The 24,148-nt window shown below is 35.1% G+C and overlaps 1 protein-coding gene across 1 annotated transcript in view; it reads right to left on the reverse strand.

Annotated features, from left to right (window-relative positions):
* FBN2 (fibrillin 2) overlaps window positions 1-24,148 on the reverse strand; it is a 230,172-nt gene that overhangs the window by 127,281 nt on the left and 78,743 nt on the right. The gene's annotated exons all lie outside the window — the stretch shown is intronic.

A 24,148-nucleotide genomic window follows, 5' to 3' on the forward strand; every position in this document is an offset into this window, starting at 1 on the left:
GCCTAGAGTTCTAAACCAATTATTAAGGCAAGTGGAATGCAGTTAACATTAGACTAATAAACAACAACAGCAATAAAAACAGCATGGGCGAGTGAGTCTGAAAATACTACACAGCTGAAGAATGGAAAGTGTACCAGAATGGCTGGGAAACTGACGGACAATAAGTTTAGCTGGTTAGGCATATGCCAGATCCTGGAGAGTCATTCCAAGGACTTTGGCTTTTATTCTGACAGTGATGAATTGTGTCTACGAAGGAATTTAAATTAAACAAGAATATTACATAAGCACGCCAATATTTTAGAAAGACAATTCTTGTTTTTAATGTAGAAAGATAATATAATAGTCTAGTGATAAATGTTGAGAGCCTGAGTAAGGCTTTACGAGGAGGAAGAGAACATATATTCAAGAGATAACTAGAAGGAGAAATAAACAGGACTTTGCCACCAGAAAGACATCTCAGACTACTAGCCTGATTGACAAGGTAGACAATGTAGTGCTATTAAGAGAAGGAAACCCAGAAGAACACCACATTTTGAGGGTAAGTTGAGTTTTGGATATTTTGAACCTGAGATATGTGATAGAAATGGGCAAAAATTCTAATCTATGCAGGTAAAAATTTGGGTATGAAACTTAGCAAAGAGGTAAGTTCTGAAGGCATACATTTGTGGTTTATCACCAAGTATATTGGATTACATTTGTACTTGTAGCAATAGATGAGATTTCCAAAGAAGGCACAAATGAAAAGACTCGAATTTAAGGAGGGAGCCATGAGAACCATCAAGACCTAAGGGAAAGTCAGAGGAAGAAAAGCCAGTATAGGAGACTGGGGAGGAAAGGCCAGGGAGGTAGGTAGAAGAATGTGATGAATGGAGACTAAGGAAAAACACGAAATAAAAGGAGCGATTGTCAAGGAAGCCAGGGAAGGGTAAGGAAAGAGAAGGACTGGAAAGTGGGTAACTTGAAGAATCTGAACAGAGCGTTTTTAAAAAAGAAAACTAGATCTAAACAAAACCATCTGACACATTTCTGACTGCCAAACCACAGAACCTCGTATTTGTCAACCAACATTTACAACATTTACTGTAAATCTTACTCTAAGCAGAATGTAATGAATAATTTGGTAAGTAGTGCTAGTGTGATCTCAGATATCCCTGAGTTCTAAGAACAATGCCCTAGAGATACTGTCAATTCTAATAAGAATATGTCACACAAAAAAGCAGTCCATGTAACAATTATGTTACAGAGAACTTAGTACAAATAAACAAGAAATTTTATTTTAAAAAAGTGTTCTTGGAATATTTTCTTTCCATCGATGCCAAGAATATTTGGCCTATTCTGTATCATTTTTTTTGGTATAGAAAAAAATAAATATATTTCTACTATGCACTGAATTTCTATTTATTGATATACTGTTTAAGATTAGGAAAATTCATGACCGAAGTTTTATATTAAATGTAATAAATTGATGTCTATTTCAAGCTTTCCTAAGGACACCAGGCAATATTGATATGATAAAATGAGTTGCAATGGAAAGGTGATGTCTATTTTCCCCTTTTCAGAGTTTGAAAGCATAGTGTGTATCAACTACATGCAGAATTTCATTGTATATTTATAAACAGCTTTATTGAGATATAACTCAAGTATCGTACAATTCAAGTATTTCGTAAGCTTAAAGTGTAAAATTCAATAGTTTTTAGTATATTTACGGGGTTGTGCAACCATTACTACAACCTAATTTTGGAACATTTTCATCCTCCTGAAAGAAATTCCACTTTATTAGCAATCACTACCCCTATCCCTCTCCAAGCTCTAGGCAACCACTAATCTAGTTTCTATCTCTCTATAGAACTTGCCTATTATGGACATTTCACATAAAGAAATCATAAAGTATGTGGTCTTTTGTGACTGGCTTCTTTCACTTAGCATAATGTTTTCAAGACTCACCCATTTTGTGGCATGTATCAATTCATTCATTCTTTTTAATTGCTGAATAATATTCTGCTGTATGAATATACCACAGTTTATTTATCCATTTATGAGCTGACGAATAGCTGGGTTATTTCCAAAGTTTTTGGCTGTTACCTATAAAGTTGCTGTGAACATTCATATACTAGTTTGGTGTGGACATATGTTTTAAACTCTCTTGGGTATATACCTAGAAGAGGAATTTGCTAGGCCATATAGTAATTCTATGTTTAACTTGTTGAGGAACTGAGCAGCTGTTTTCCAAAGCAGCTATAATATTTTACATTCTCATAGCAACGTGTAAGGGTTCCAATCACTATTATCTGTCTTTTTTTTTTTTTTTTTTTTTTTGGAGTTAGTGTGAAGTGGTATCACATTGTAGTTTGGTTTGCATTTCACTAATGGTTAATGATGTTGAGTACATTTTCACGTGCTTATTAGCCTTTTGTGTATCTTCTTTGGAGAAATATCTATTCAATCCCTTTGCCCAGTTTTTGAGTTACCTGTCTTTTTATTAATGAGTTGTAAGAGTCCTTTACATATGTCCCATATATGACATATGATTTGCGTATGAATTTCCATACGAACTTTATAATCAACTTTTCAATCTCTGAAGAAAAGAAAGCTGGGAGTTTGACAAGGACTGTAGTGAATCTGTATAGCTCAATTTGGGGAGTACTGCCATCTTAACAATATTAAGTCTTCCAATAAATAAAGGTGGACTATCTTTCCATTTATTTAGATTTTTAATTTCTTTTAACAAGGTTTTGCAGTTTTCAGTGCACAAATCTTTTACTTCCTCCGTTAAATTTATTCATAAGCATTTTATTCTTTTCAATCCAATTATAAATGGGATTTTTTCCTTAATTCCATTTTCTGAATGTTCAGAAATAAAATTCATTTTTGTATATTGATCTGATCTTGTACAACTGCAGCCTTGCTGAACTCAATAACTTATTGGTTCTGATAGTTTTTTAGAGTACACTTTACTGGATATCTTATTCACTTTAATTGATGCCTTAACCATGAAATGCATGTCATCTGCAAATAGATATAGTTTTATTTCTTCCTTTTCAGTCTGGGTACCTTTTACTTCCTTTCGTACCTAATTGCCCTAGCTAGAAGCTCCAGCTCAATGTTGAATAGAAATGATGAGAACGGACATCTGTCCCGTTGCTGATCTTAGGGCAAGCATCAATTCTTTCACCATTAAGTACAATGTTAGTTGCAGTTTTTCGTAGATGCGCTTCATGAAGCTGAGCAGGTTCTTTTCTATTCCTAATTGTTGATCATTTTTATAATGAAAGGGTGTTGGATTTTTTCAAATGCTTCTTCTGCATCTATTGAGAAGATCATGGCTTTTGTCCTTTATTCTACTTATATGATATATTACATTGATTTCAATTGATAATGATGTGTAATCCTTTTTATATTGGGCTGGATTTTCTTTTTTTTTAATTTCCAGAGACTTTAAATTATTGGTATTTTTAAAAAATATATTTCACAAGTTAAATTCTTGTTTTACTAGGGAGAGAGTCTACTGAGGTCCTCACTTCACCATTCTGGAAGCTTTACTCTTCCATGCTATGTACTTTTTAATTGAAATTATTATTAAATTAAATTATTATCATTTAATTAATTAATTATTATTAGCATGAAATTATTATTCTTTTATATACAATTTGTTTGTCAAGAGGTTGGCAAATATAATGCCTAGAATATTCTTGTGAATTTTTTCCTTACAGTGTAAGAGTATACATTAAAGCTGGGTATTATAAGATTTCTGAATTATTATTCTGTTATAGCTTCAGCTCCAATTGGTAAATTAATTAGCTCTGTTCTATGCCTGGATCAAGAGTATTTTTATAGGAGAAGTTTATAACAGACTGAAATTTAAAGAAACATTGAAAATTTAGCTTACTGATAATAACTAATTGGCCATAAAAGGGTATAATCTGTTAAACAAATAATTTGTTTGAAAGAAATAATAATTAATGAAAACACTACTCATTCTTTAAAAGTCTCAACTTCTCTTAATTAAATAATCAAATAAACAGATAATGATTGGGCATATACTATTCATTCATGAGCTCATTAAGTAATTACTGATTAAAGGCTTTTGATTTGTCACATACCAAGTACAAATTACACATGATCACTAACCTCCAGGAATTTATAATCTATTAAGTAGAAAATGTAACACAAGGAAAAATATGACTCAGTACACCAGAGATGATTAACACTATATTATAACAATAAGCTATCTAAATTCAGTTATGAGAATCAGCAAGAGTTCTTGGAGAACACAGTAATTGATAAAGAACACTAAAAAATGGGGCAGAACTTCAACATGCAGGGAAGATGGGAAAGGTTCTTCTAGACAGAGAAAATACTACCAGTCAATCAGAAGGCATGGATGAGGAATAGACAGTTTCCCATGAGCTAAGGGCATTTATTCAGAAGAAGATATAACTAGGAATGTAAGTCGAAGGCCTAGAATGTCATTCTCAGGAATCTGTTCTTGCTTTGTAGGCAATGAGGAGCAACTGAATTGTTAAACAGGCAAAGAGAATGGTCAGAATTTCACTTTTGGCAAAGATATTTACCAATATTGATAAAGAAGAGCAGGGATGAGTTAAGAAAGGGGTCAGGGACAGTACTGGTGATGACATGGTCCAATCTCCAATTAGCGAGGATGGGACTAGAAGAGAAAAGAATAAATGCAAGAATATCCTGAAAATAAAAGCAAGAATAAGGGAAAGGGACAGTAAGGTTTCATTATTGAGCTAACATTAATAAAATTAGTGAAGTAAGAAAAAGATATTTTTGGGAAAACTGATGGTTTCTTCATTAATATTTTGGGTATATAATATCGAAAAGCAGCTGAATGTCTAGTGTTGAACTTTGGAAAGTGATTGGCATCTATCTATAGATATAGAGAATTGAAACCATCAGTGTGGCTAAAATCAGTAATACAGTGACTATAAAATAAAGAAAAGAGATCAAAGGAGAAGAGAAAATGTTATTGGTACTAAGGGGATATATTATATTCATCTGAAAGAAGAGAAGCAAGTGAAGATAAAGAAAAGGGAAAGAGAGGTCACCAGGATTTTTGAAAAGCTATTTAAGTTTTAAGGAAGTGAAGAGTGGTAGGCAGAATAATGGCCATCCAATGATGTTATCCCTGGAGCCTGTGAATATGGTAGTTTACATGACAAAAGGGAATTATGGTTGGTACTCTGCTGATCTTGAGATGTGGAGATAATCCTGGATTATCCATACGTACAATGTAATCACAGAGATCATTATAAGTAGAAGACGGAGACAGAAGTGTCAGATTCAGAAGGAGACTTGAAGATATGCACTGCTAGCTTTAAAGATGGAAGGGGCCACAAGCCAAGGAATGAGGACAGCCTCTAGAAACTGGAAAAGGCAAGAAAACAGATTCTCCCCTAGACACTTTAGAAGGAATGCAGCCCTGCTGACACCTTAACTTCATCCCAGTGAGAACCATTTCTGACATCTGTTCTCTAGAACTGCAAGATAATAAATTTGTGTTGTTCTGAGCCACTAAATTTGTGGTAACATGTTATAGTAGCAATAGGAAACTAGCACATTAAGGAACTATATTTAATAAAAAAACAGGGTAATCAAGGATAGCAAATGCTATGAGGGACTCTGGAGAACAAAAGCAATCTTACAAAAGGATAAGAACTAAGTAGGTGGTGAGGAAACTGAAATAACTGATACAGGCTAGGATTTTAGGAAACTTTACAGTGAAGAAAGTCAGCACGAGATAGTACAGTGAGGGGTGAAACAAGATGGAGAGGATTTATGCTAATACACTGTATGTAAAAAGAAAGAGTCTAGAAAGAGAAGAGATATCAGCTAGAAAAGGAACTAATTAATGGCAAGAGTTAAAAGGAGTATAGAAAGGCAGTGGAATTAAGTGCAGAGCTAGAACATTTTTCTCTAGAAAAATGGGAAGACACTTCATCAAAGGCAGGGAAAATGGAAAATGACGATGTAGTAACAGAAAGAATCGGAGGCTGAATAAGTTCATGGCATATATCTTTAGTGTTCTCGATAGAGTAAAATAGAGCACAGATGTTACAAAACTTTAATGTGTGTAGGAATCACCTGGACAGCTTATTAAACATGCAGACTGTGACTTCCACTCAAGATGCTTTGATACTCCCCTTTTGTTGCAAACACACAGCACTGATAGATGACATGTGAAAAGAGAAAAACAAAAAAACCTAGCTGGTTTCAAAATATCAAGATAAACATTTCCTTGGACTAGAAATAGGATTGCAAAGCAGTGAGATGAGCTGAAACCATGGGTTTGCTGGAATCTTTCTGCAGAAGCTGGCAGGGGTGGCCACAAACCAGGATTACACCTGATGACAATATGGTGGGATAAGTACTACAGCAGGAGCAGTGCAGGGTGGAAAGAGAACACAGAGGAAAGACTTCCTCAGGAAAGTGACAATTACACTAAAGCAGACAAGCACACCCAGAACAGGAACTAAGTAAATGCTAATGTGTCTGAATCAGAGCGTGTGGGAGAAAAGAAGATGAGAGATAAGCAGAGAATGATCATGCAGGAACTTTATCCTGAGAATAGGGGATTCAAACAGGGGAGTGACATGACCAAACTTGTGATCTAGAAAGATCCTTGTGGCTGCAGTGTGGAGAAAGGATTGCAGTAGAACATGTAGGAGGTAGGGATACCTTCAAGGAAAGCTATCTCAGTAATCCAAAAGACAGGTGATGGTGATAAAGGCAGAGAAGTGGATGAGTTCAAAATATATTTAGGAAGTAGAATCCATCCAAATGTCTTGGTAATAAAATAGTGGAGTTGTACCTAGGTTTATGACTTGGAAAAGAGAATAAGTAGTTGTGCCAATCACTGCAATAGGGAACATGAGAAATGATGGTAAGTTACATGTGTGGTAGTTGTAGCGGAGCGAAAAACTCCGTCTGTGCATGTTTAGTTTGAGATGACGGTGGGATGTTTAGAGTGCCTGGAAGGCAGCTGCATACAAAGGTAGGAAACTCAGGAGAGAGATATATGTTCCATTTTTGGGAGCCAACTGCGTATAGATGATTGTTTCTATACAAATGTCAGGTAAGTTAAGGAATGAGAAAGGTTCACCTAGTGACTATGATGAAATATCCTCACTTGAGTGTCAAGGATATTCCCTGAATTACAATGGGTTCTGGAGTAAGTCAGAAGAAAGGAAACAGAAAGTGACTACAGACAATTCTAAAGTTTGATGTGAAGAGGAAGCAAGAGAGAAAGGACAGTCACTGAAGGGGAAGATGGAAAGGGCAGGATATTTCATTAGGGTGATAAAAAACATCAGGGGCTACACAGGGGATGGAAGCCTGCGGTCTATCATGTTACATCAATATTCTTGTATTATTTCAGGGTTTTACATATTGTTATTTACATCTTGTATTATTTCAGGGTTTTACATATTATTTCATGGTTTTAAAATATTGTACACTTAAATATTTTTTCTTGGTTCCTCTTTTCCATTGTTGTTAGTCTAGGGAAATACATTTAAAATAGTCTCTGTCTGTTAATATGAATGGACACTAAAGGAACTTTTTAATTATGAGTTTTTTTGTCCACTTGGGCTGAATAATAGCATTTTTTTAAAAGGCTACTACTGTAGCAATGTAATGAATGGTTCCCTTTTGGCTTGAAATCAATACTCCATCCTTTTAAACACTAATTTGGAGTAACTCAGGCATGAAGCAACAGCGGCAAGAGGCAATTCCATCACAGTGCTTTACAACATTACAACAGTTGGAAAGCTATTTCTATTTCAAAATACATAAAAGTTACTGATAACATAGTCAAACAATATAAGCTTACATTTTTGGTCTGCATTCCCAAATATGATATTTCTTGGGAAGCACAGCCATTTACAAGCAGTGGTTTTTCTTTTCTTTTTTTCTTTCGCTTTTTTTTTTTGTGTGTGTGTGTGTGTGTGTGTGATTTACTCAAGGTAGAAACATTTTATTACCCTTTGTTAGTCCAAACTTAGGACACATTAGGACAAACTTTTAAAACTGAGTACATACACTTTCAAGAAAAAAAGGACCAAATTATTTATAGGTTTTAAAATGCTGGAGACAACATGATGACATTGAGCTTCTATAGAATCCTCATAACAATTGAACAGTGAGCTGTTTAAAATCATGTCCTCCGGAATCCTTTTTTCCTGCAATCCTCCCTGCCTTCCGCAATTGCCTTAAAATTTTAAAGTACAGGGAAGATAAATTGAAAAGCTCCTTTAGTATTGGGTAAAACCCAAAATTTCAGCAACACGAAAGTCAGGAAATTCCAAAGTTAAATTTACTATAACCATTTGGACTTGGCAAAGTTGCAACAATTTAGTATTTTCTGTTCCCATTTTTCTTGTTAAGCATCAGTACATTAAGGTGTAATCATAAAACCCTGAGGATTTTAAAGGTATTTTGGCATAATGAGTAAGAACATTAATTTAAGAAGTCTGATCTTTTATCAATACTCTAAAGATGCATTAAAAAGTCATTTATTTTTGTATCTTTAACTAAATGGTACCAAGTAAAAAAAAAATCTGCCCTACATCCCATTATGGAATTACTATATAAATGAGCATTAACCTCTGTGCTTTTCATACTTATTACCATAAAAGGAAATAAACTCAGTGAAGCTGGTATGTATGCTCAGTCACTAAGACATGGACCATGTGAAATGCTTATAAAGAAAGTTAATCTTCATATTGGTACAGTGGTATTTTCATGGTTTGGGTTGATTTCCTTATCCTCCTGATAGGTTACATTCATATATGTCTAGTTTAAATTCAAAAAGTAGCTGTACATACATTAAACTACACAGACATATCTGTGTGAGACTTCGGAGGAGTCACTCTGAAGGCTTAGCCTGTAAAGCACACACTTTGATCTTCTCAAGAAGCTGATGGAACTGTGTAAATCCAACATTCACTAGCAGTCTGGGTGAAATGACAAATTCAAAATGGCTAATGGGGGAGGCTACCAATTCTGAGACCAAACCTTATTAGGACCACACTCTAGCTGGGCTAGTGGAGCGCAGACACATTCACACTACACTCTTGAATGATTGCTTTATGGTACAGGACAGAATTGTTGCTTACACATAAGGAAGTTACCTGGACAATTCTCAGGGGCACCAAACACCTCAAGGTATTGAGACTTTGAAAAATCTTCACGCTTGGATTCCCTTTTCCTTAAATTACTTTGATGATTTATACAAAAGTTAGAGTTCTGCCTGTAGTCTCAAAACTAGCTGGAAATGTTTCAAAAGTTTCATATTAACTGACAGAATATTTGGTAATGGGTATTTGAAACTGCTAGGGTGCCAGCAGAAAGCACCTTTATTATTTCTCCCACTACTATTTTGCACATTCTCTCTTGACCAGTTCTTTCCTGACCTAGGAAATCAAAGGCAGTTCCCATAGGTTTTCACTCCCTTTAAGACGAACAAAATGTCCAGCCAAATCTAACAATCCCAAAGCTCTAATCTCTCATCCAGTTCAAGCTTCTCCTCTTCTCCAGCTAGAGCTTCCTCCAGGCTCAGAAGCCTTCAGTGATGGAGGGGCATGGTTGTCTTCTTTCTTTCCTTTCTATTCCATCCTCCCTGGCTAGCAGCTATCATGAGCACTTTCAAGACTGTGGTGAAGAGGAGAGAAGACAGGTAATAGTAATAATAATTGTACTTGGTTAGTGGAGTTGTAATCTCATGGACTGTTCCTTCTCAGTTGCCTTTGCTGTTTTGTTTTTTTGTTTTTTTTTTTTTTTCTCATCTCCTGGACCTCTAACTGTTGAAGTGTTGCAGGGCTCAGCATGTGGACTTGTCTATTAAAATGGCTCCCTTGGTTGATTTTATCCAGCCTCATGGCTTTAAAAATCACCTATAAACTGAAGACTCTCCAATGTATATTGCCAGCCTCAACCTTGCCCTTGAACTTGACTCATATATACAACTACAACTGCCCACCTGAATGTCTAATGGGTATCTCAAATTAACCATCTAAAACTGAGCTCCTGATTTACCCTCTGCGCCTTTCCCACGTTCTGCCCACAGATGTTCTCCATCTCAGTTAATGGCAACTTCAACCTTTCAGTTCCAAAAACCTTAGAATTACTCATTTCTTTTCCTCTCTTAACCCACAAATGATCTGTCAACAAATTCTGCTGGCTCAACATTCAAAATACATCTGGAATTCAACCACTTCTCATCACTTTTACCACGAAACTCCTGGTCCAAGCTACCATCAAATCTCACTTAGATTATTGCAGTAGCCTCCTAATTGGTTTCCATGCTTCCCCACTTGTTCCCTTATTATATTTTTACCACCCTGCAGCCAGAGCAGACCTTTTAAAATGAAGGTCTGAATATTTCACTCCTCAGTTCAAAACCCTCCCATCCTGACAACTCAAACTAAATCCAAAGTACTTACCATGGCCTGCAATGCCCCATAAAATCTGCATCTCTAAACTCATCTCTTACTAGTTAGTCTCCTCCTCACCTCTGCTCTAGTCACACTGGCCTCTTAATGTCCCCTGACCACCTCTGGTGTGCCTGTGCTTCAGGGCCACTGGACTTAAACTGGCCCCTCTCAGGAAGTCTCCGCCCAGACAACCATGGTTTACTCCCTCACCTCCTTCAGATTTTTGTTCAAGTAGCACCACATCAGTGACTTTTCCTGGTCACTTATTTAAAATGTTACCATTAGCATTTTATAAGCTCTCACCCTGCTTTGTCCTTCAGATGATTTCATCACTTTTGACGTAGCATAGATTTTACTTGTTTATGACGGTACTCCAAAAAGTTCATAGAAAAAAAAGTTCGTGGAAAGATTCATATTATCTTTTAATTGTATTTTTCCATGAACTTTTTGAAGTACCTGTGTATTGTCTGTCCTTTGTTTCTACAGTACAGCCTTCATGAGAGCAAGGATCTAGTTTGTTCATTACTCGATACCCACGGTTTACAGGAGTGCCAGGAACTCGCTAAATACAAATATATTTCTGAATAAACACTTCTGGCACTGACGCCCTCTTGGTGTGGTGGGTCCACAACCTACTACATTTATCGATGTTCTCGGAACTTCCCAATGCTAAGGTCTCTCACATCCACCTCTCACCAGTGATCCCAGGAACACCTCCTCTACCTGGCCACTTACAATTCTCCCATCAGTCCCAGGTGTCTGACAGTTTATCCCCATGCTGGGGTCACCCTCCCTCCAGGTGGTTGACAGAGCCCTCTCCAGACCATTTGGCTCATCTCTTTTCTGTGAGGTCCTCACCTGACAAATGGGAAATCCTTTGCCTTTCAAACTCTGGAAGTGCAGAAATGAGACTTTTCAGGTGTGAGTCAGGCTCCACTACCTACATTCTCCCCCTCCCACACTCTAGTTCACGGACAACACTTTCCAGAAAAGGTCTTCAGTATTCTCTCTTCAATGCCTTTAAGGATTCTTTTCTGAAAGCAGCCTGGAGGTGAATGATGGGCCACTGAAGGCAGAACAATTCTTCGCCCCTTCCTTCTCCCTCATCCCACTCCTACTGCTGCTCAGTTACGCAGACATTGAAGGCAATAGTTACATACAGTAATATTCCATCTTCTGAAAGAGGAACGGATTCTAGAATACATTTTATTCATGCAATCCATACACTCTCTTGATTCCAGATAGAAATATTAATATTTAATTAACGAGCCACAACAAATAGAACGTTTATATACGCTAGTACACAGGATTTGTTATAAAATGAAACATTACACTTTGTGAAAAAAAAAAATCTTCCATCTTGAAGCTACAAAGAAAATAGAGACATAAAAGAAATATTTTAAAATCTAAAATTAAATTTTAAATAAATGCCAGAATAGTGTACTTCCTGTTTTTTCTTTACTAGTCAGTTATGAAAAATATTTTTTATATCATGGTAAATTAAGGAAAAGATTCCATGTGGGAGGAAAAATTATGATAATCTAATTTCTGAATAGCTGTATTCTATGAGCTTATTAAGCTGAATTAGTTTTCTAAGTCTACAACTAAATTTTCACAGTATGGTTTTACTAAAGCATTGGATGAGAACTTTTTTTTAGCCAACTGCGAATGTTTTCTATTACAAAACATCCTCAAGGACTTCAAATCTGTGCTGTCTTAGAATCCAACAAAAGAAAGCAACCTCTGGTATTTTTTCCCAAATATAATTAAAAGCATTTATTTATTTATTTATTTATTTTTGCATTTCCTTTTCTGTGAATTACCTGCTAATATTTTTAGCTATTTTTATATTAGGAGTTAGATTTTTTTTTAAAAAAAATCTATTTCTAGTGGTTCTTTAGCCCTTTGTCTTTAATGAGTTCCAAATATTTTCTGCTATTTGGGATTTTTCTTGACATTGTTTTTGATGTCTTTGCATGTAGAAGTTATTTCATTTTTTGTTTTTTAAAAACTTTTATGTAGTTAAACGTATCAAATTTTTTCCTTTATGATTTCCAGATTTTAAATATAAAGGAATTATCCTGTGTTTTACCATGGTACATTTATTATTTCATCTTTTTTTCCCTTTTTTGTTATACTTGGCTTACCTCTTTATTGTATTTTATATAAATATTTTAAGCATACCATTATGTTTAAAGTACTTTCTTATTTGAGTTCATGTTTAAAACAGAATCAATTCATGTCTAAGTCTATAGCAGTAGTTTTAGAAAGAATTTGCTTATATTTTTGTTTCCCTCACAAAATTATATTTTAAAAATAAAACACAATATTGACTGCAATAGCACGAACCTCCCGTGTTTTCAAAAGCCAGGTTGACTGATTCATATCCCACATGGTACACACGTAGACAGGCTCATAAAAGTAGAACAACCAGGACTGATTTAACGATGTTGAGAGAATTTTGTCTTCTAATTTCAGGAATGGGCAAGTTTCCAACCGCAGTCGAGATAACAGTAAAGAAGGTTGAAAAGAACAGGAGTAGGGAGAATAGGTGGTGATAACTGGATACAAGAAAGGTAAACGTGGAAAGAAAAACAGTGGCGCTAAATTGATCATGATCTAAGCAGCCTATTCCTTCCATTTTGGAACATTCTGGCAAACATAATGGCAATCCTGAGTCCAAGTTTGGCAATGCTAATTTTTAGAAGTCAAATAGCTTTCTAATAATAATAATGATAATAGTAATAATAAATCTTACAGTGCCATTTCCCAAACTTCAGTCATTTAAGAACAACACTTCCGTACCTATTGCTATACTGAGTTGCCTATATTGCTTTTTACTTAATATATTTCTACACATATTAAAAATGTTTAAAATTTAATATGAACTTTGTTCTAATCAATAATATTTTCAGGAATAATAGTCATAAACACATAGTTCTGATGTGCTAGTTATGTTTTTTTTCCTTAAAACATTTTAATAGATTGTAACTATTAAAATAAAACTTGTTTGTACATGGATCACTTAAAATCATGTAGCCAGTCACTAAGAAAATAGCTGTAGAATTAGGTAGCGGTAAGACCATTTGAAACACAGGGTGAGAATAGCAAGAAATCAAGAACAGGATTTGGAAGACTAGACACTTGCCTGTTTTTGTAAGTAAAGTTTTATTAGATCGCAGCCTTGCTCATTCGTTTGTGTGTCTATGGCTACTTCTGCACTACTGTGGCAGAGTCGCACATTTGTGACTAAGACAGTATGACCTGCAAAGCCTGAATATTTACTATCTGGCTTTCTATGGAAAAAGTTTGCTGAGCCCTGACCTAGAAGGGCTCTAACAGAGTGCCTCTCAAGAGTCTTGAGGAGTTTGCTCTATTTAAAGAAATGAAACTGGAAATCACAGCATTTGGGTGAGGTTTATGCAACAATGATGGTTCAGGATGCCATTTTGGAAATCGCTCTCTAAAAAAAGGCCACATCCCTATCAGAGGATTGGAAAATGAAGACTGACATTTTAAGTTGAACTGAAATGCTTAAGGATACATCATTTTTAGGATTTTCTCTTTTACAGGTTTTTTTTTTTTTTATTACTACCAAATACTTAATACCAATTTTGCTACGTAAGAGGTCTTTTACTATAATCCTTAATACAGATAAGGACAAAATACAAAGCTGTTTTATATGATAGAACTATTATGATATCCTAACACTAATGGGAGAAGGGAAGTTTGATTTATAGTCACACAAAACTCGTAGCATTTCTAATACTTGGGAAGATAAAACTAACAGGTGAAGAATATGTTTATGCTTTTGATCAGCGTCAATATAGCTAGTTAAATCAAGCCATACGAAATTTAATATGATAGCATACACCTATTGAAATAGTACCCGAGTTCACCTCTGCCACTCACCAGAATTATAGCCACGCTGGACAACACAAACCTGCAATCGGTCATTCATTGTCCTACATGTAAAGACTGGACAAAAATATACCTCAGGCAGTTTTCATAATTAAATCAAAAAAGACACGTTAACATGTAAAATATGAAACCACAGACCTCTAGAAAAACCAAAGGTTACATAAAAACACAGAAACCCACTTAATATCCACATGACATTAAAAGAAACTTTCTTAGTCTATTACTAAATTTATTTAATTAAATTTTGTGTCCTCTGAAATAGGGCTATTTAAAATAGCTGTCTTCTGAAAGTAAGTAAAATAACCACACAGGCACTTGGAGAAAAAAATTACCTAACCCTGTGGCCAATACAGTAGGTGACTATAGCTAAAATTTTCAAAATCATTCATATTATCTTTAAAATATAATTAACTGTACTGGAATCTAGTAAAGGCAAAGTATAGATGAGAAACACTTCACACTGAAACATGAAAGGATTAAATTAAGATAAGGAGAGATTCCTAGCCTGAGACTAAGAATGAAAGATAATTCAAGCATTATCCCAGCTTGGTTTATTTATATCTTTACTAAATTCTCATACTATACTCCTAAGGATGCATCCAAAGTAAATTAGCCTATAAAAATTTTTTACAGTCCATACATTTTTCGATGCCTGGTAGTAAATGACGTATATACAAGGCCAGTTACTGACAGTACTCAGAAGAAATGCAGTCCTAGTTCTAGGTATTATATTTCAAGTTTTGTTACATTTTTACTTGACTACAGCAGGATATTTCTTTAGAGTACACTAATTTCCTTCAGGCACTGAGCCATGGTAATTTTTGACATAGCCCTTCTCTCCTTCCCTCTTTCCCTTTTCCCTCCCTCACTCTCTCCCTCTCTCTCTCTTACTTTGTCAACAAACTAAAGATATATATAAATACTATAAAAATAGCATTTTATTTTGGCCTGCGTTATTATTTTTTCACTTCCAGTATGAAACAACAATTATTTAGTAAGCAAAATGAAAATTTAGTGAGCAGTTACTTAGTAAGCAAAATAAAGCAATTATTTATTAGCAAAATGAAGTTACATTTCAGTTTATACCTTTTTTTCTAATGGCAAAGTTCAACAAGTTCATCTGATCCTTTCATTCCAGGGTAGAATAAATTTTTTCTTATTAGCACACACCTAATGTTATATCTCTGAGAAAGGTGTTTTAGAAGCTCTCAATTTTTCCAGTGATCTTCAGCAGAAATTGAACTGCAAGAATCATGTGAACTACTTTACAATGCTTTTTTTCATTTTTTTTTTTTTTAGAGGATTTAGACCTACAATGGTACTGGAGAAACAATACTGGTTCCAAACATTTAGGAAAACTTCCCTGAATCCACTAAAGTGCAATTTCCTGACCATGGTCTTATGCTAAACAAAGCAAGTCCTCTGGGTCTCAAATGTCCATTGCTGTAATTTGTGTGAAACTGGGGGCAAGGGGAGTAAAAACAGGCTGAGACCAGTCAGGAATTAATGGATAATCTTGTATCTCTAAATCCACATTCCCTCATCATCATAATGGATTTGGGTCCATTTTGTTGCCTGTCAATTTTTCCTCCAACTAGGCAAACATATGCTCCAGTAGGTCAGTTTTTTAAAAATTTTTTTTTGGTTAGCTTTTTGGAAGAGCTTTTTAAATTAGAAATTCTACTGAAAGTCATTACTGAAATGATATATATCAGAACTCTTTTACAATTCATTTGTCTGTGCTATCCATACCTCTCTTTAACAAAGACCTAAAGTGACAAATGATTTATCTTATATAATATGCATAAAAACCTTAGGCAGAAAAAATCATTATTAGCTCTATTTTAAAGATGCAGGCATTCATCTGTTGGAGAGATTACTCACTCTTACAGGTGCAGCTGGGGCACAGGTCCTGACATCTGGGTCCCAAACCTTGGGCTACCAGCCACTATGCTCTCTTCCCTTCCCATACTTATTTTCTGAATTATACTTAAATCCTGCTATTTCTCTCTACAATTTTCCACTTGTTATTGGGATAAAAACTTTAAACAATAAATTTGTTATAAAGGAAAATTAAAATGTGACCTCGATATTTCAAATTTTGATCCAGATTCACAGCTTGGATCAAAGACTCTCTTTACATCCTAAAGAACACCTATTTGTTGATTTTCTTTTGAAATATGCATTATTTCACAGACTTCATGTTTGTTATGATGATGTACCCACTATGCCTCAAATAAAGAACTCTTACTCCTGTAGGCTTTCACAGAAAACCACGTGTGCAACTTTCCTTGTAAACCATTTTGTTTAGGTTGAAATTAAAGGAGTGATGCCACTTCAGTAACTCCTCAAGAAATACTGCTGTTAGTTGACTAATACTGTCAATGTGCTGTCCAAGTTACTTCATGCATGTGTTTAAATAGTGGAAGTCATTTGTGGGAAGAAACTAAAAGTGTTTAGATTGGCAACTTCTGATAAATATGCTAGAAAGTGATAAGTACTAATTTTGCCTCACTTGTTACCTCTGGGCTGCTGTTTGGCTGCTCTTCTGGAGTTTTTGTCACTCTCCCCTGGGCCTCTCTTTCTTGGATGTGACCTTTCCCTTTACGAGGCACAAAGAAAGCTTCTAAAAGTCAGCCTGAAAACACCAAAGCTAGTGTACCCTTCTCAAATGGCTTATAAAAAAGCATAAATACTTCAGATTTCCATTGTAGATCTTAGCTCTTACTGCACATTCTCCAAATGAATTTGCATTAAATTTCTAAGCTAATTGATGCTCTGCCTCCGAACATAAATGCATCATAAAAAGGAAATTCCTTATTGCAAAGAACTTTTACTATCAATTCATATGCTTACAAGTAATTGTCTATTTTATATGGACGGAGAGAGGAACAGCAAGTTAAAACGGGCTTTGATTCTCGAACCTAGTAGCTCCATTAAAAAAAAAATGGTATGGAGATGTTTGCAGTTATCTTTGTTTCTCTCTTAATCTCTGTAATGAGCCCAATGCCTCACGGAAGGGACTTAAAGAGTAATCCAGAAGATCCAGTTAGCCCTTTGAGCCAGGGGAGGATCACTTAGCAGACGCTTTGCCACCAATCTGGGGGACAGCCAGGCAACACACAGCCTGGGATGAGGGGTAGGTCTCCCTAACTGTAGGGTATCGGGCTTTTTGTTACTAACCAGGCACCAAGTAACAGTAAGCTGAAACAAGCCTTGAGCATGCTAATATTGTTGTGACCTAAGCTGTTTGCACACAGATCTCTCATGATAGGAATGTGAATGAGTCAACTTTTGGTATTAGAGAGATCAAAAGAGAGAACAGATATCCCTCTGAAATATCAAAATGACCCGAACTCTGTATATGCTGGGCAAACTAGGGGAACAGTGGGTTCTACCTTGAAGAAGATATCTGGTTACATACAGCACAGAACATATGTGCCTGAAGGTATGTCAACCACTATTCACAACAGAAAAAATCAGGAAACAAATGCCCATCAATGGAAAAGTAGGTGAACATACTATGGTATATCCACATAATGGAATATTATATCCTATTGTACAGAATTAACTACAGCAACATGAAACTATATAGATGATATCATTATAATATGAAGTGAAAGATGTAAGTTCTACACAGCATTAAATCTTTTTTGTAAAGTTTAAAAACTGCAATAATAATAACGATAATGATGATGAATGGAATATTTATAGATGTGCTAAAACTGTCAAAAAAGAAAAGCAAGAAAAGGCAGAACCCTGATACAAAGTGATGGTTATCGGGGTAGTGCCATTGGTACATGCAAGTGATTGTCATGGCCACAGCTTTTGTTTTTGGTGGTTTCATGGGTGCTTATTACATTATTTAAAATAACTAACCAAACAAAAGTAGGCTATGGGTGCCAACAATAATAAGATTCTGTTGTGGATCAAATACTATGCTTAATATAATTTTATGCACCTAAGAGAGAGAGGGCACACTGTACATACAGAGAGCGCTCCAGATAGATAGATAGACAGGTAGAAGAAATACTGAAATAAACAAATGCAAACACCATAAAGTACAGAAAGAAATTGATCTCTGTTTTTCTACTTTGAAAGTCCTAACCTCCCTAAGTGGAAAGAAGCAGTCTGTATTTTGACTCCTACATCAGTTCTAATTTCACTAGGCCATGCAAAAAGCAAGTCATAATTAATTAAATCAAATAATCCATGTAAAGTAGTTTAAGAACTGTTTAGAATATAGTCAGTACTCAAAAATATTTGCTTTTATTAATATGTTATTTTAGTACATATAAATCTGCTGGCAGAGTCAGGCAAGAAAAATAGATAAATACAATGTGATAAGTGACAGAGGAATATATTATTTGTAATTGGAGCAAAAAGTAAGTTTGGGTTTAGCAGGCCTGGCTTTCTTATTCAAGATAGGGAGAATACATATGTTTTAACTACAATCTTATAAATTTCTTTTTAAAGGATTTAAAAGATCATAGTTTTCATGGGTTTTTTCCCCTCTCAGTTCTAATTTCTTTCTTCTTTCTTTTTTTACATGATAACAATAGAGGCTTATTTTTTATTTATTTTTTTTTTAAATTTTAACTTCTCAATATTCATTGTAGTTGATTTTTGTGTCCCTTTACCCATTCCTTTTTCTCCTCTCCTTCTCTTCCCCCCCACCCAACTACAGCATATCTGCTCACGTGTCTTAACAAGTTCAAGGAATTTATTTGTTAGTGTATTGATTGATTGATTGATTGATTGATTTTTAGCTCCCACAAATAAGTGAGAACCTGTAAGTATTTCTCCTTCTGTGCCTGACTTGTTTCACTTAATATAATTTTCTCTAAGTCCATCCATGTTGTTGTGAATGGTAGTATTTCATTCTTTTTTATAGCAGAGTAGTATTCCATTGTGTAGATATACCACACTTTCCTTATCCACTCATCTGATGATGGACATTTGGGCTGGTTCCAACTCTTGGCTATTGTAAATAGTGCTGCGATAAACATTGGAGTACAGGTATCCCTTCGGCATGATGATTTCCATTCCTCTGGATATATTCCCAGCAGTGGAATAGCTAGGTCATATGGCAGATCTATCTGTAATTGTTTGAGGAACCTCCATACCATTTTCCATAAAGGCTGTAAAGACACACATAGACTAAGAGTGAAAGGATGGAAAAAGATATACCATGCAAATAGAAATGAAAACCAAGCTGGAATAACTATTCTTATATCAGATAAAATAGACTTTAATGCAAAAATCATAAAAAGAGATAAAGAAGGCCACTATATAATAAAAGATTCTATCCATCAAGAAGACATAACAATCATAAATATATATGTGCCCAACATTGGAACAGCCAGATATATAAAGCAAACACTATTAGACCTAAAGAATGAGACAGACACTAATACTATAATAGCAGGGGATCTGAACACCCCACTCCCAACATTGGACAGATCATCTAGGCAAAAATCAATAGAGAAACATAAGATCTTAACAACACTTTAGACCAACTGAACTTGGCAGATATCTACAGAACATTCCATCCAACAACCTCAGAATATTCCTTCTTCTCATCAGCAGATGGAACATTCTCCAGGATTGACCACGTTAGGTCACAAATCAAGTCTCAACAAATTCAAAAAAATTTGAATTATTCCATGTATTTATTCATATCACAATGGTGATATGAAAAAAATCTTATCTGCTTTCAATGTTAACAATCTCTTTACTTCACTCTCCATTTTAGTATGCATTTCTCTTTGAGAAATAGTCAATGGATTTATTATTTATTTTAAAATTAATATACTTTTGGTAATATGAGTAACAGCAAGTACTTTTCAGTTTAGTAAAGAAAGTTTATTTTCCAGGGTCTATCAAAGCAGAGTAAGAACAGCAGCAGAAAAGACTCTGAAGGAAGTTTTATGAGTTTCATGAGCATAAATAAATATATGTGTTGTCACAAATCTCAAACGACAAAATGAAGACTGCACAAAAATTGCAAACAACTAGTTGACACATAAAGAGGCACTGAAAAGAAACTTTCCAATACAATGATGCTCCTTTCCTGCCTCCCATGCTACTGAGATCAGAATAATTAGCTCAAGGAATGTTAAAGAAGGTATAGTCTGGAAGGGGGGATCATGCAAGGATATCTGGCACCTACTTGTGCTTTTATCCATGTGAACTGAAATTCAAGTTAACATATTTTGTTTTGAAAAAGAAAAATGCTGGATAGTCTTCTGCTGTACTATGTCATGTTCTACTGGTGTGTTCTGCTTCCCTTATTCATTTAAATTATACGGATATTTAGATTAATGAATGTTTGAATAGAGTAAGTAATTGAAACAACCTTTCTCTTTGGATGTGAAAAATGGTTTACTCCACCAAAGAATCATTTGCCCACTGTATAACAAAATTAGGAAATTAAATTTTGGAACCAAACTGGCCCATGAGAAATAAAACATGACTTCAGTGGGCACACGAGAAGTTTTATGGAATTTAGGACCCCAACTGAGTGAAGGGGAGAAATAACAGATTCTCCTCAGAACACACACACATACACACACACACACACACACACACAATGAGCAAAAGGGGGAAGGGAGAAATATATATTCCTTTCTGTTTAGGGCTCAGATTTACAACTTGGACAGTATATCTGAACATGGGGGAAAAAATGTCTCATAGGATAATCTACCAGACCAATGATATAAAACAAAATAAGCCTCCATGATATATATTGTCATATGTTTTAAACACTAAATTAGGAGGTGAATGCCACCCCCACCATTTTTTAAAATTTTAGTATATATTATATATGCTCTGTATCAGTCTGTTTTCTGCTGCTTCTAATGGAATATCTGAAACTGGGCAATTTATAAAGAAATGGAATTCATTTCTTATGGTTTTGGAGGCTGGGAAGTTCACGGTCCAGGAGGTACATGTGTGAGGGCCTTCTTCAGGGTGGGAACTCTCTCCAGGGTCCCACAGTAATGCAGGTGATCACAGAGTGAGAATGACAAGAGCTCTTTCATTTGCTCTTCTCATAAAGCCAACAGTCCACACCCATGACAGTGGATTAAACCTTCAACCCATTACTCCATGAATGGATCAATCCATTCTTGAGGGTCCAGTCCTCATGATCCAATCACCTCTTAAAGGCCCCACCTTCCATCGCCATACTGAGGGTTAATTTCCAACATGAGCCCGGGGGCGCTGGGGGGGGGGGGGGACAGCCAAACCACAGCATGCTCAAACTTAATTTTTTGGCAGAGCAAGTCTTTCAGGATAACTTTTCAGGTAAGAAGACATCCCAGTGAATGAGCAGAAGATAGTTTTTCTTTTAGAGAGCAAAGGTCCCTGACTTCAGAAGCATTACCTGCAAGTCACCAAAGCAGAACAATGACATACAAGAGCTAAACACTCCAAACTGCATTTAATGTTTATGATCTTGGTCTCTCAATAGCAACCAGAGCAAAATCAAATTGTTAAAAAAATGAAAAATAATCAGATGAAGGAAAAATTCCCTTGATGAAGACCATTAGCATCTTTCCAAACATAATTTTAACTCTGGTCCACATTTTAACTTCTTTTTGGACATTCAATCCAAGTCAAATAAATTAAATTAACTTATATACACCCTACTCCCAATTAATCAACATACATTTGTTAGGAGCCTACTGTATACCAGAAAGTATTCTAGACTCTGGGATGTACTACTGAACCAGCCAAAGTCTCTGTCTTCAAGAATCTTATTCAAGAGTTGGTGTGAGACAGTAAACAAACAAGCACACACACAAAATAGCAATAACCTAATTTTTAAACATTAATATGATAACTTTGCAGTTCCTTGTTAAGGATACCATCATAGTCCCAATCACTCAGACCCAAAATACTGAAGTTACCTTTCTTATTTCTGAACAGGCCTAGTAATGTAAAGACTAAAAAAGGTTTCTTTAGAGAATTTCATTACTGTACGAATGGGAATATAAAATGTCTGTAGTAAAAACAGGAAGGGCATCATTTTAAAATAAATCTGCCAATACTACTATTTTTTATATTCACATAATTCACATAAGAAATTAAAATGCCTTAACTTTGACAGTTGGTCAAAAGTAATTATATTTTTATTTAGAGCAAACATTAACTTTAAATTTATGGCAACATATTTATAGATACTGAACTATATAAACTGATTATAATTCAAAACCTGTCACTAAGTGTAGCAAGTTTGCAGTCTTTCCAGATACATTATACTACAAATTACATCTAATAATTTTATGTAAGTAAACACCACTTGCTCTCTTACATAGAAGAATGCTACCCAAAGAAAATTGATAATAACCACTTTTAAGACATACCTCAATAAATATGACTTCTGCATAAGTAAAGGTTTCATAAAACATTTAGATTTCAAATTCTAATCACTTCTTCCAATTCTGCTATTCTCCACCAAATCCAAAATATTAAATAACATAATTCTTTCTGAGCCATGGGTAAATGGACTTGGCTGCCTGGGCAGGAAGTAAGGAAAGGCGTGACTGGATTCAGGGCCCTGGGCGGTGCCTCCATTACATCAATAGTCCCCTTTCCTAAAGAACACAGACAAGTGGCGAATAAAGAGTTGCACTGTCTTTTTCCAATTTCTGGCTTGGCTCTCTATGGCCCTTTGATGAAATGTGATGTAGAAAAACTCATTCCATTTTCAACAAAGAAGAAATGAGTAGTTTGATGTGAAATGGAAATGTCGCAACCACTGTAATCAGTCAGTGGCTGTGCCGTCTCACCTAGAATCAGATACTGTCTTTGTTCTTAGGTACATCTAGTTTGGATATTATTCCAGAGTAAAAAGTGAAGGGGAAAGACAAAGGTTTAAGCAATAGAATCAACCCCGAAAACAGCCAAGAGGGAAACTATGAAAAGTAGCAAGGAAAGAGCAGCACAACCCAGACTTTTCTACAGATCCCTAACTTTCTGGTCCAATTCTTCCGTTAATTCAGATAATTTTTCCCATCTTCCAAGTATTTTTCTTAATCTTTCCACTATAGGCAGACTTTGATTATTAACAATGTAAGAAGCATAAATTACTTGGGCATTCTTGCAAACAGTTTCACAGAGAATTTATTTGGCTCTTAAAATAAGCAAGTACATTTTATTACTTTCTTTTTAGGGGGAGCATGAAATTAACTTGTAATAATGTAAAATGTATAACACTATAAACATTAATTTGGAGCTGACTATAAATGAATTTGGGAACAGAAAATATACTATGATACATGCCCCTGGGTTTATGGGATTATGCTTGTTGGCACTGAAATTATAGCATGTGTACCCACACCCTATCTCCTGTCTAATAATATAGTCTATATTCCTGTTTATCTTTTATAATTAAACTGTTATAGTGCCTTTTCCCGTTTTCTACAGAGTGGGACAAAACTCTTTATAACCAATCAACAACAACAAAAAACCCCAATACTGCCTTTTAGAAAGGGAAAGAACAAAAGACTTAATTTGAGTTAATGATAATGCTTATGTCACAAAAAAACGAGAACAGTTACACTCTATGTCTTTAGAAAACTATATTAGATGAAATAAATTGATTAAAGTAATATAATAACTGAAAAGATAAACTTTATACTTCCATACTACTAGAACCATTAAAACTATTCTAAATATCCATGTTCATTGAAGCTATGGGCACTTAGAAGCGTCTTGATTTTCATAATAATGATAAAGATTTTGATCACAGATAAATATAACTAGTA

This window comes from Cynocephalus volans, chromosome 2, assembly GCF_027409185.1.
Source record: "Cynocephalus volans isolate mCynVol1 chromosome 2, mCynVol1.pri, whole genome shotgun sequence".
In the NCBI taxonomy this organism is placed as follows: Eukaryota; Metazoa; Chordata; class Mammalia; order Dermoptera; family Cynocephalidae; genus Cynocephalus; species Cynocephalus volans.